Below are 10,288 nucleotides of genomic sequence, written 5' to 3'. Positions count from 1 at the left end.
CACAGGGAACTATACTCAGTATCTTGTAGTAACTTATGGTGAAAGAGGATATGAAAAACGAATATATGTATGTTCCTATATGACAGAAATATTGTGCTGTACACCAGAAATTGACACCTTGTAAACTGACTATACTTCAATAAAAATATATTTAAAAAAATACAATGTTGTGTTAGTTTCAAGTGTATAGCAATGTGACTCAGATGTATATATGTTCTTTTTCAGCTTATTCTCCATTATAGGTTATTAAAAGATATTGAATGTAGTTCCCTGTGCTACTCAGTAGGTCATTATTGTTTATCTGTTTTATGTATAATAGTGTGCATATGTTAATCCCAAACTCCTAATTTATTCCCCCCTCCTCCCCCAAGTGCTTAATTTAAAAAAAAGCAATTCGGTGAAAACGGGATCTGGCACTTTAAAAGTCAGAGGCGGGTAAAACGGAGAAAAAGGAGGCGGGTTAAGAAGCTGACGTGAGAAGCCTCTTGCCTTATTTAAATAAGCATGCGTAAAGGCTCGCCCTCGATCCTCCGCCACGTTCCTGCATTCAGTGCGCGTGCGCTGCCGGAACCCGGAGGCGGCTCTGGGCTCCGCCCGTCTATTTAGGTGGGTGGAGACGGTCGCGTGAGTTCGGTGGCCCTACATTCTCCCGCACAATTAACCGGCCCCCTCCCTCTCCGCTTCCTCTTGCACATGCGCGTACGTCAGCACTCGACAGGTCGGCGAATGGCTCCTGGAGTTGCGCCCGCGCTGTGGACGCCTCTACCGGAAGTGGGCGGGATTGCGTTCCAAAGCCAGAGGGCGGAGGGAGACAGCGCGGCAAAGGCGAGTGTGGCTGAATGGAAAGCTCAATTTGGGGACTGTCGCAAAGGCCCTGCTGCAGAATTACTGAGCCTAGAAATGTAGAGGCCAGAATATGATCAAAAGGAGCTTGATTTTTGATTTTAGAAAAATTTTACAAGATTATTCTTGTTTACATGTGTGTTAAATAAAAGTTTTAGGGAGAAAGGATTTCCCCTAAGTTTTATTTTTCCCCATGAGTTCTTGTTTCTAAAAGACTTCAGGGCGCCATAAAGACACATTTTGGTGCCTCATATGTGCACAGGTTGAAAACAAGTATTATCAAAATATATATATATATATATATATATATATATATATATATATATTTATATATATATATATATATATATATATAGCACACGTTCTCTCCTGCTTAAAGGTAGGTCCTAGTCAGGAATCCTATTCAGGAAATCATTAGAAAGAAATGTTGAATACGAGCCAGAAAAGAAACAAACCTGCATAGAGGTAAGTGTGATTTTGTGTCGTAAAAGTTATAAATGTTTTGGAAGTCCCCTGTGTCAATTCAACTTAATTCCATAAACATTTTGTGGAAAACATCTTTTTTATATGTACACTGTGTTGGGTACTGGAGATTCAAAGATGATTATAATTTAGCCCCAGCCCTTGAAGAGTTCACACTCAGAGGGAAAGGACGGCGGGGTTTATGTATAGGAATAGCCGGGCAAGGTCTTGGAGGTAGACTTGATAGTGGAAACTGACTCTAGAGAGTGCCTTGACTAAAACGGAAGGATGACATCAAAAACGGTGGGAGATCGTGCCCTTTGAACAGGGCGGGGTAGACTGGGAGTGAGGAGGTCTAGCTGCTAAGCTGAGGAAAGTTGGATCCAGGTCCAGTGGCCACAAGCCGTTGTGTTTTTATGAGCTTGGCTGCTGGCAGGGAATGAGGCAGAAGGTGACTTTTTGACCACAGTGATTGAACGGGGAGAAGTTGGGGAAACTGCCTAAGAAAGTCAAGCTGGCAGGCAGCAAAACCTCTGAAAATGTCAAGTTACAAATCCTTCTTAAGGGTGTAAACAATGGGGAGTAAAGGAAAGGTGGTTCTTGGGTAGCCTTAAGAAGTTGCTCAGACACTTAGGGGGCTGGGAGAAGAGCTTTTCTCTTTTGGGTAGCCCCCTTGTCCATAAGCTGTTTTTTCCTTGAGAGATAGCATCTTAGAAGGGTCCTAAGCCGAGAATGGACCTGTTGTAAAAAGAATAAACTGTTTCATAGGTACCTCATAAAGAACACAGAAACAAATGAAAATGCAAACAAGGAAACCTTTATGTGGATACAAAAGACAGCAGTTAGTACAGTCCTCTCCACAGGGGAGTCACAGGGCCTCATGCTCCGAAGAACCTTGTGCATGGTGTTTTGCTGGCGCCCTTTTGAAATTCTTAATAGTTTTTAAATAAAGGACCCCACATTTTCATGTTGCACCAGGCGTCACAAATTAAGTAGTCGGTCCTGCCTCCCCCTTCCAAATTTTCTGGTTTTTTTTCTCTCTTTCCTGTGCCTACTCTTCTTTTCCTCTCTTCTCTCCTCTTCTGTTTTTCCCTCTTTGCTTCCTATTTTCCTTCCTCGGCTTCTCCCCCCTCCCTTAAGGCTGAGTTTAAGTATGCTGTGGCCTTGTAAGCCTGAAAACATGTTCTTGTTATGTTTGAGTTCCCCCAAAAGAGGTTGAAATCCTAACCTGACACCCCCCCCCCGTACCCCCCACCTCGTGACTGTGACTGCGCCCTTATTTGGAAACGGTCTTTGCAGATGATCAAGTTAAGATGAGGTCATTAGGGTGGGTCCTGATCCAAAACGACTGCTGTCCTTAGGAGAAGGGGACATCTGGAGACAGAGGCACAGGAGACAGCCAAGTGAGATTGGAGTGACTTGTCCACAAGCCAAGGAACACCAGGGATGGCAGGCAAACCAGCAGAAGCTAAGAGAGAGGCATGGGACAGGGTCTTCCTCAGAACTTCCGGAAGGAACCACCCCTGCTGCCACCTGGATCTGAGATTTCTGGCCTCCAGAACTGTGAGACAATAAACTTCTGTCGTCTAAGTCACGCAGTGTTTGGTACTTTGTTACGACAGTCCTAGCAAAGGAATACAGCTCCCAGGAGGTCCTTAATACTTAATAAATACTCACTGAGTAAATGGACAGCTGAATGAAGGCCAACTTTATCATCTCTGGCTCTTCAAAAGATGACAGAAGAGCTATCAAGGTAATAACTTTGTCCAGCCTTTCAAGTCTGCTGAATGAAAACATTCCCTTTCTCCAACCTACTTCATTTCCTCCAGTGACATTTTCCCTGTAACTGATTGATGCCCACTTTGTCCTGTGCCTCAGACATGCCCCGAGCCCTGATAACAGAGGCAGGTGGAGTGGCTGGCTCTGGTGCCCTGTGGTGGACTCCACTGGTTGCTGCTGAAATTCAGCACCTCTCTGGCCCACCCCCTCCTCCTTGATGGCAGATCTGCGAGTAGGTTAGCTTCCCTTTTGTCGAGGGAAAGTGAACCCCCTGCTCCAGGGCCAGGGGGCAAATCATAATTGGGCAAACCTTTTCGATAAAGATAGTAAGTATTTTTTTGGCTTTGCAGGCCAAATATTCCGTTTCAGATACATTTCATATGTATGTATGTGAACTTCTGAAATGTTGAGTGAACTTGAGATTATATTGCAAATAATATGGATCTCATCCACTGCTCAAAATGTTAGGCCCTGTTTTAGTTCGTTCAGGCTATAACGAAACATATACCACAGGCTAGGTGGCTTATAATAACAAATGTACTTCTCACAGTTCTGGAGGCTGGAAGTCCGAGATCAGGGTGCCGGCACGGCCGGGTGAGGGCCCTCTTCCAGGTGGTAGACTTCTGTTTTCACATGGCAGAAGGGACTAGGGAGCCTTTTGGGGTCTCTTTTATAGGAGCACTGATCCTATGCGCAAGGGCTCTGCCATCATAACATATTCACCTCCCAAAGACCCCACCTCCTAACACTGTCACATTGAGCATTAGGATTCCAACATGTGAACTTGGGGTGGGGGGGGCAAACATTCAGAACAGAACAGACCCTAAATATAAGTCATCAATAAGAAAACCTCACAGTCCTGGGTACCATTCCAAAGAAGGGTTCTGTATGACAGATCCAGTCCTGTAGCGCAGATGGTGTCAATTAGCTTTTGCAGTAGAAGAAGCAGCGGTCTATTGTGGGGGACAGACAGCCATACACACTCCTTTAGCTCACTCCGTTGTGGGTTGACTGATGTGGGCTGGCCTTGGCTGGGGCAGCGCTGTACCAGGTGTCTCTCGTCCTCCCTGTGGGATCAGCATGTAACTCAGGAATAGCCTCCTCACTGCAATGGCAGGTGTGCAAGGGTAAGTCTGTTCATTCAGGTGCTTTTTGAATCTTTGGTAGCGTTGACCAAAACGGGCCTCACGGCCAAAACCCAAATGAGGAAGTCGGACGGACACTTGCCTGGGGAGTATTCAGTGCTCTGTTGATCTGGTTACAGTGAGTCCTTTACAACAAAGTTTTCTATACAACGAGATACAATCTGAGGTTCCTGTGCTAAGGTGTGATGAAAAGAAATAAGCAGAGCTGCAAGTCCCTGCCCCGGAATGTACCGGACACTCTGGACAGCTGATACGCTGAATCTCAGTCTTCTTATCTCTAAAATACACAATAAGAGCACTTACCTCTCAGGACTGTTATGAGGATTAAATGAAATACTGTTTGTGAAAATGTACTGTGAACAACAGCGAGTCCCCTGGTAGGTGTGTGGAAGTTGTATAAATGGTGATGTTTGCACTGTTGTCAAACAGAGCAGAGAACTAAGCGGTGCTGAGCGGTTGGTCAATTCTTTAAAGTGTTCTTTTCTGGCAAGTGGTGCTTGTCTTCCCATTTCAAACAGACCAGAAGCAGCTTTCATGAAAACCCACTTCGATTTTTTTTTAAGTCACCAACCATACATATGAAATACACTTTTAAAGATATTTTGAAAACACAGGAGGGTCGAACTCTTTTAGGGAGTGTGAACCACGTTGGGAGCCAGTTAGTTGTGATCTGGTAAAGCTGAACATGGGAATAACCCTGCATCTGGTGAGTAACCCCTGGTCATGTACCAGGATAAATGTACACGAATACCCTTTGCAGCACTGTTCTTCCAACCCGAGGCAGGAAATGGCTGACTGTTCCTCGGTGATAGTAGAGGTAAATCCTTTGTGTACTTTTCATTCAGCAGAACATCACAGCAGTGAAAACCAACAGATGACAGTCCATGCAATACAGATGAGTCTTAAAAACCTAATACAGAGCACAAGAAGACAGGCGTAAAAAACAAACTAGAAACAAGCAAGCAAACAAACAAAGTGTAATTTCACTTCTGAAAGTTCCAAACTAGAAAAAACAGATCTATGTTTTGTAGAGATGCAAAGGTAAGTGGTCAAACTATAGGAAGGGCAAAGAAATCACCATAAAAATTCGAACGGTGGTTACCTCTGCAGGAAAGGAAGAGGACTGCGATTGGGAATCGGCACACGCAAAGCTTCTCTGGGCTGTTGATGTGCTCTTCCTTGACCTGGGTGGCGGTTACATAGGTGTTCACCTCCTAATTCTTTGTTAAATTGTACGTAATTTTTTTTTCTCTTTTCTGTATGTGTATTTCACAAATAAAAATTTTCTTTCCTTCCTTCCTCCCTCCCTCTCTTCTCTTAAAAATTTCCCAAGATAAAAAGTAGGAAAAAATTAAGTGGACATGTAGCATGATGCTTTTGTCTTTTTCATTCTCTATTCAAGGCCTCTTTTCACTTGCTAGTGACACTAACGGTGGGTGCGAGGGTTGCGGGGGTGGGGGCCGGCATCAGCCTCTGATTCCTTCAACTGAGAAATGAGATTTAGAGCTTTACTTAATCATAACAAAATTCTTCTAGGCAGAAATAATTGGGAAGTCTTGTGTTATTAATTGGATATGGCTTTCCCTTTGAAGGTCTTAGATCTCTTTTGTGTGATGTAATGTTTAACACTGTGTACACCGCCTGCGAACAGGAGCCCGGTCTCACATTGCTCATAATTGTAACCCCACTGCCTGGCGTGGTGCTTGACACAAAGGAAGTGTTCAAAATATATATTATTTATGACACATTAAGATGTCACCTGTCAGGGAGGGTATAGCTTAGTGGTAGAGCGCGTGCTTAGCACGCACAAGGTCCTGGGTTCAATCCCCAGTCCCTCCATTAAAAAATAAATAAAATAAAAATAAACAAACTTAATTACCCCCCCCACACACAAAAAAGATATCAACCTGTCATAAAATTCACTCTCTAAAGTGTACAATTCAGTGGTTTTTAGTACATACAGAGTTATACAACCATCACCACAATGTAATTCCAGAACATTTTCATTACCCCAAAAAGAAACCTTGTGCCCATTAGCAGTCACTCTCCCTTCCCCTCATCCTCATTCCCTGGCAACCACTAATCTACTTTCTATCGCTTTGGATTTGCCTATTCTGGACATTTCATATAGATAGACTCATGTAGTATGTGGCCTTTTGTGACTGACTTCTTTCACTTAGCATGTTTTCAAGTTTCTTCCATATGGTAGCAGGTACATCATTCTATTTTATGGCTGAATAATATTCCATCGTATGGCATAACAGATTGTATGTGTCCATTCATCAGGTCATGGAAATGTGTGTTGTTTCCACTTTTTGGCTATCATGAATAGTGCTGCTGCAAATATTTGTGTGGATGTATGTTTTGTTTTCTCTTGGGACTACAGCTAGGAGTGAAATTGCTGGGTCAGATGGTAACTCTATGTTTAACTTTTTGAGGAAGTGCTGAACTGTCTTCCAAAGTGGCTGCACCATTTTACATTCCCATTAGTAATGTACGAGGGTTTTAATATCTCCACATCTTTGCCAACATACTTCGTTATGTGTCTTTTCTCTTTAGCCATCCTAGCGGGTATGAAGTGGTGTCTCATTATGATTTGATTTGTATTTCCCTAATGACTAATGATGCTGAATTCAATATATACTTGTTAAGTGCATGAATAACTGTGTAGGTTTCCAGATTAAATAGCTACACCAAATTTTTTGCATTATTTTTTTTAAAATTAATACTTTAGTTGTTTTCTGGTATAAAATTAATACATGCTCAAATGATTAGCCCCAAAAGTAGGATAGCGTTTACCTTAGGGGAAAGGGAGAGAAAGTTATGATCAGGGAAGGGGTTCTGGTGATATCTAGGGCGATGGCAATGTCTTACTCTTTTGTTGTTGTTGTTGGTAATGTCTTAGTTACACAGATTCTCTTTATGACCATTATTTAAACTCTACATTATATATTTTATGGATTTTTTGTGTATATGTCACAATAAAAAGGTGATATAGTCTCATTGTTGAAAACACAGAAAGTGAATTTTTGTTTTATTAAAGACAAAGAACATTGAACTATTTCTACCATCCCGGCTCTTGTGAGTAGATTTTTTTTTTTTTTTAGTGATTTTTTTAATTGAAGTGTAGTTGATTTACAATGTTAGTTTCAGGTATACAACAAAGTGATTCAGGTATACATATACATACATGTATTTTTTTTTCTTTTTATGTTTTTGTTGGTTTTTTTGTTTGTTTTTTGGGGGTAGGTAATTTAATTGATTTTTTGATGGAGGTACTGGGAATTGAACCCAGGACCTCATGCGTACTAAGCACGCACTCTACCACTGAGCTATACCCTCCCTCCCTTTTTAAATTTAATATTATTTTCTTTTAAATTTTAAAATTTAATGAGAAACATCATTGCTAACATCCTGCTATAATTACTGCACGGATTGGAATATGAGGAGAGACACACAGACACCAGATTCAACACACTTGACTGAAAGTCTTCCTGAGCATTGATAAAAGCTTCACATGTTGGAGAGAGAAGTTGTCCATGCACACAAAACCAGATTTTTTTTTCTGTTTAATTTTTTTTTTCAGTTTTTTTTAAGTGAAAGAAAAAAAGACTTAATCTTTGTTGAGCAAGGTTTTTTTTTTTTTGCCTTTTGTTGGAAGAATGAGAAATTCTGAGAAATTGCCAGCAGGTGGCACAATGAAACAAGATTTAATCTTGCAGACTCAAAAGCAAACCAAACCAAGAACAAAAAGCTGGCAACACTTCCCCTGGTCACTGGAAAACATTTTGGTGAATTTCCCACTACCTACAATCTTCCTCTAATATCTGTCATCATAGAGAAGAATCTGGTAAATATGACTTCATTGGGGGAACTGACAGACCCAATTCTTCAAATGCATTGAATAAAGAGAAAACTATAGAAAATTTCTCCCTTCTGCTTGACAGAGGGCCTTCAAAATAACAGGGTTGCCTGGGACCCAGGATGTAGGGCTTTTTGTGTCTGCAGCAAATGAGGACAGCAGAGGTGTCTGGTGATAAGTACATGTCTCAAATATTCTTAGATGAATTAGGAAGTATTCAGTTTCTAAATCTTTATCAATCACTTCCTTCCACTCATGTCTCATTGATAACAGCCATTGAAGGTTGGGTAAGTTTTCATACTTAAAGACATTTTAATCTGGATACCAAGCCAAAAAAAAAAAAAGAGAGATCAACATGCTTGTCATCCCTGTCATTAAGATACACTTATCTGGAACAGGGTTGGCCTCATGACTGGGAGAGGATGGTGGTGGTGATGGGAGGTTGGTTACATATGAGGAGGAATGATCAGATAAGTAATTATACTAATGATGATGGGGGCCAGGTTTCTCACTGTTGGGGAGGGGAGTAGTGACTCTGGAAAAGGGAAAAACTAGAACAAACCCTGTGGATTGGAATTGGATATTGGTGTGAAGTCATGGTTTTTAATATTTATAGGTAGCGTTATAACCAAAGTGTAAATGTGTGCAAGTATGTACGTGCACACATACGGGCCCTAGATCTGTCCCCTGAGAGAGGAGAGCAATGACATCCCACAGTGATGAACACACACATCTAGTATCCAGAACTTGGTTTCTAAGTGCCATTCTCCACCAGAGGGAACCAGGGATGCTTAGAGAAATGGCTGATGTCAGAGTTGGTTTAGGGAAAGTGTAAGACATGCTTGGAACATCTTTTTGTGTTAGAAAGTAAGGAAATTCTCAATGTTCATAGCAGCGCTACTTACAATAGCCAAGACATGGAAGCAACCTAAGTGTCTATCAGCAGATGAATGGATAAAGATGAGGTATGTATATACAATGGAATAAACAAGAATGAAAATGCCATTTGCAGCAACATGGATGGACCTAGAGATGATCATATTTAGTGAAGTAAGCCAGACAGAGAAAGACAAATATCATATGTTATCACTTATATATGGAATCTAAAAAAAATGACACAAATAAACTTTTTTTACAAAATAGAAACAGTCTCTCAGACATAGAACACAGACATATGGTTACCAAATGGGAGGGTTAGGGGAGGGATAAATTAGGAGCTTGGGGTTAATAGATACACACTACTTTATATAAAATAGATAAACAACAAGGTCCTACTGTATAGCACAGGGAACTGTATTCAATACCTTGTAATAACCTATAATGGAAAAGAATTTAGAAAAAGAATATATATATATATATATATATATATATATATATATATATATATGAATAACTTTGCTGTACAGCAGAAACTAACAACATTGTAAATCAACTATACTTCAATTAAAAAAATTTTTAAAATACCTTATGATAGCATTCATGTGTGGAATCTTAAAAAAAAAAAAGATACAAATGAACTTAACTACAAAACAGAAACAGACTCACAGACATAATAAATAAGCTTACGGTTACCAGGGGGAAAGGGAGTGGGAAGGGATAAACTGGGAGTTTGAGATTTGCAGATACTAACTACTATATATAAAATAGATAAACAAGTTTCCTCTGTATAGCACAGGAAACTATATTCAATATCTTATAGTAACCTATAATGGAAAGGAATATGAAAATGAATACATGTATGTACATGTATGACTGAAACATAATGCTGTACACCAGAAATTGACACATTGTGAACTGACTATACTTCAATTTAAAAATGGAAATAAATGGAAAAAAAAAAACAAAAAAAAAGAAATGAAGCCAGAGACAAGACAGCTACAGGCAGCAGATCACCCTGGGTTGGATCCTTTCACTGTGAAGGACGCCACTGGCTTGGCACAATTGGAAAACTTGAATGGGGACTGAGGGTTAGAAGGCAGTAACATATAAGTGTTAATTTCTTGATTTCAATTATTGTACTTTGGGTGATTAAGGGAATATTCTCGATTGTTGGAAATATCTGCAAATTGTATATATGATAAAGGACTTGTATCCAGAATATATCAAGAGCCCTTACAAATCAACAATAAAAAGGGAGATATCTCAGTTTAAAAATGAGCATAGGATTTGAATAGACATTTCTCCAAAAGAAGACATA

General features: G+C 40.4%; 1 long non-coding RNA gene and 1 other non-coding gene across 2 annotated transcripts; one reads left to right on the top strand and one right to left on the bottom strand.

The window, feature by feature from the left end:
* Positions 1-497: 497 nt before the first annotated feature.
* LOC123612717 (uncharacterized) lies at positions 498-9,256 on the top strand. Its single transcript, XR_006720007.2, has 3 exons — positions 498-606; positions 709-1,308; positions 2,667-9,256. It is a non-coding gene; the product is annotated as an uncharacterized LOC123612717 (long non-coding RNA).
* On the bottom strand, positions 7,500-7,572 carry TRNAT-AGU (transfer RNA threonine (anticodon AGU)). Its single transcript has one exon. It is a non-coding gene; the product is annotated as a tRNA-Thr (tRNA).
* Positions 9,257-10,288: the final 1,032 nt, after the last annotated feature.

Source organism: Camelus bactrianus, chromosome 32 (genome assembly GCF_048773025.1).
Source record: "Camelus bactrianus isolate YW-2024 breed Bactrian camel chromosome 32, ASM4877302v1, whole genome shotgun sequence".
In the NCBI taxonomy this organism is placed as follows: domain Eukaryota; kingdom Metazoa; phylum Chordata; class Mammalia; order Artiodactyla; family Camelidae; genus Camelus; species Camelus bactrianus.
The sequence above is the reverse complement of the archived record's forward strand: the minus strand, read 5'-3'. Positions and strand labels throughout refer to the sequence as shown.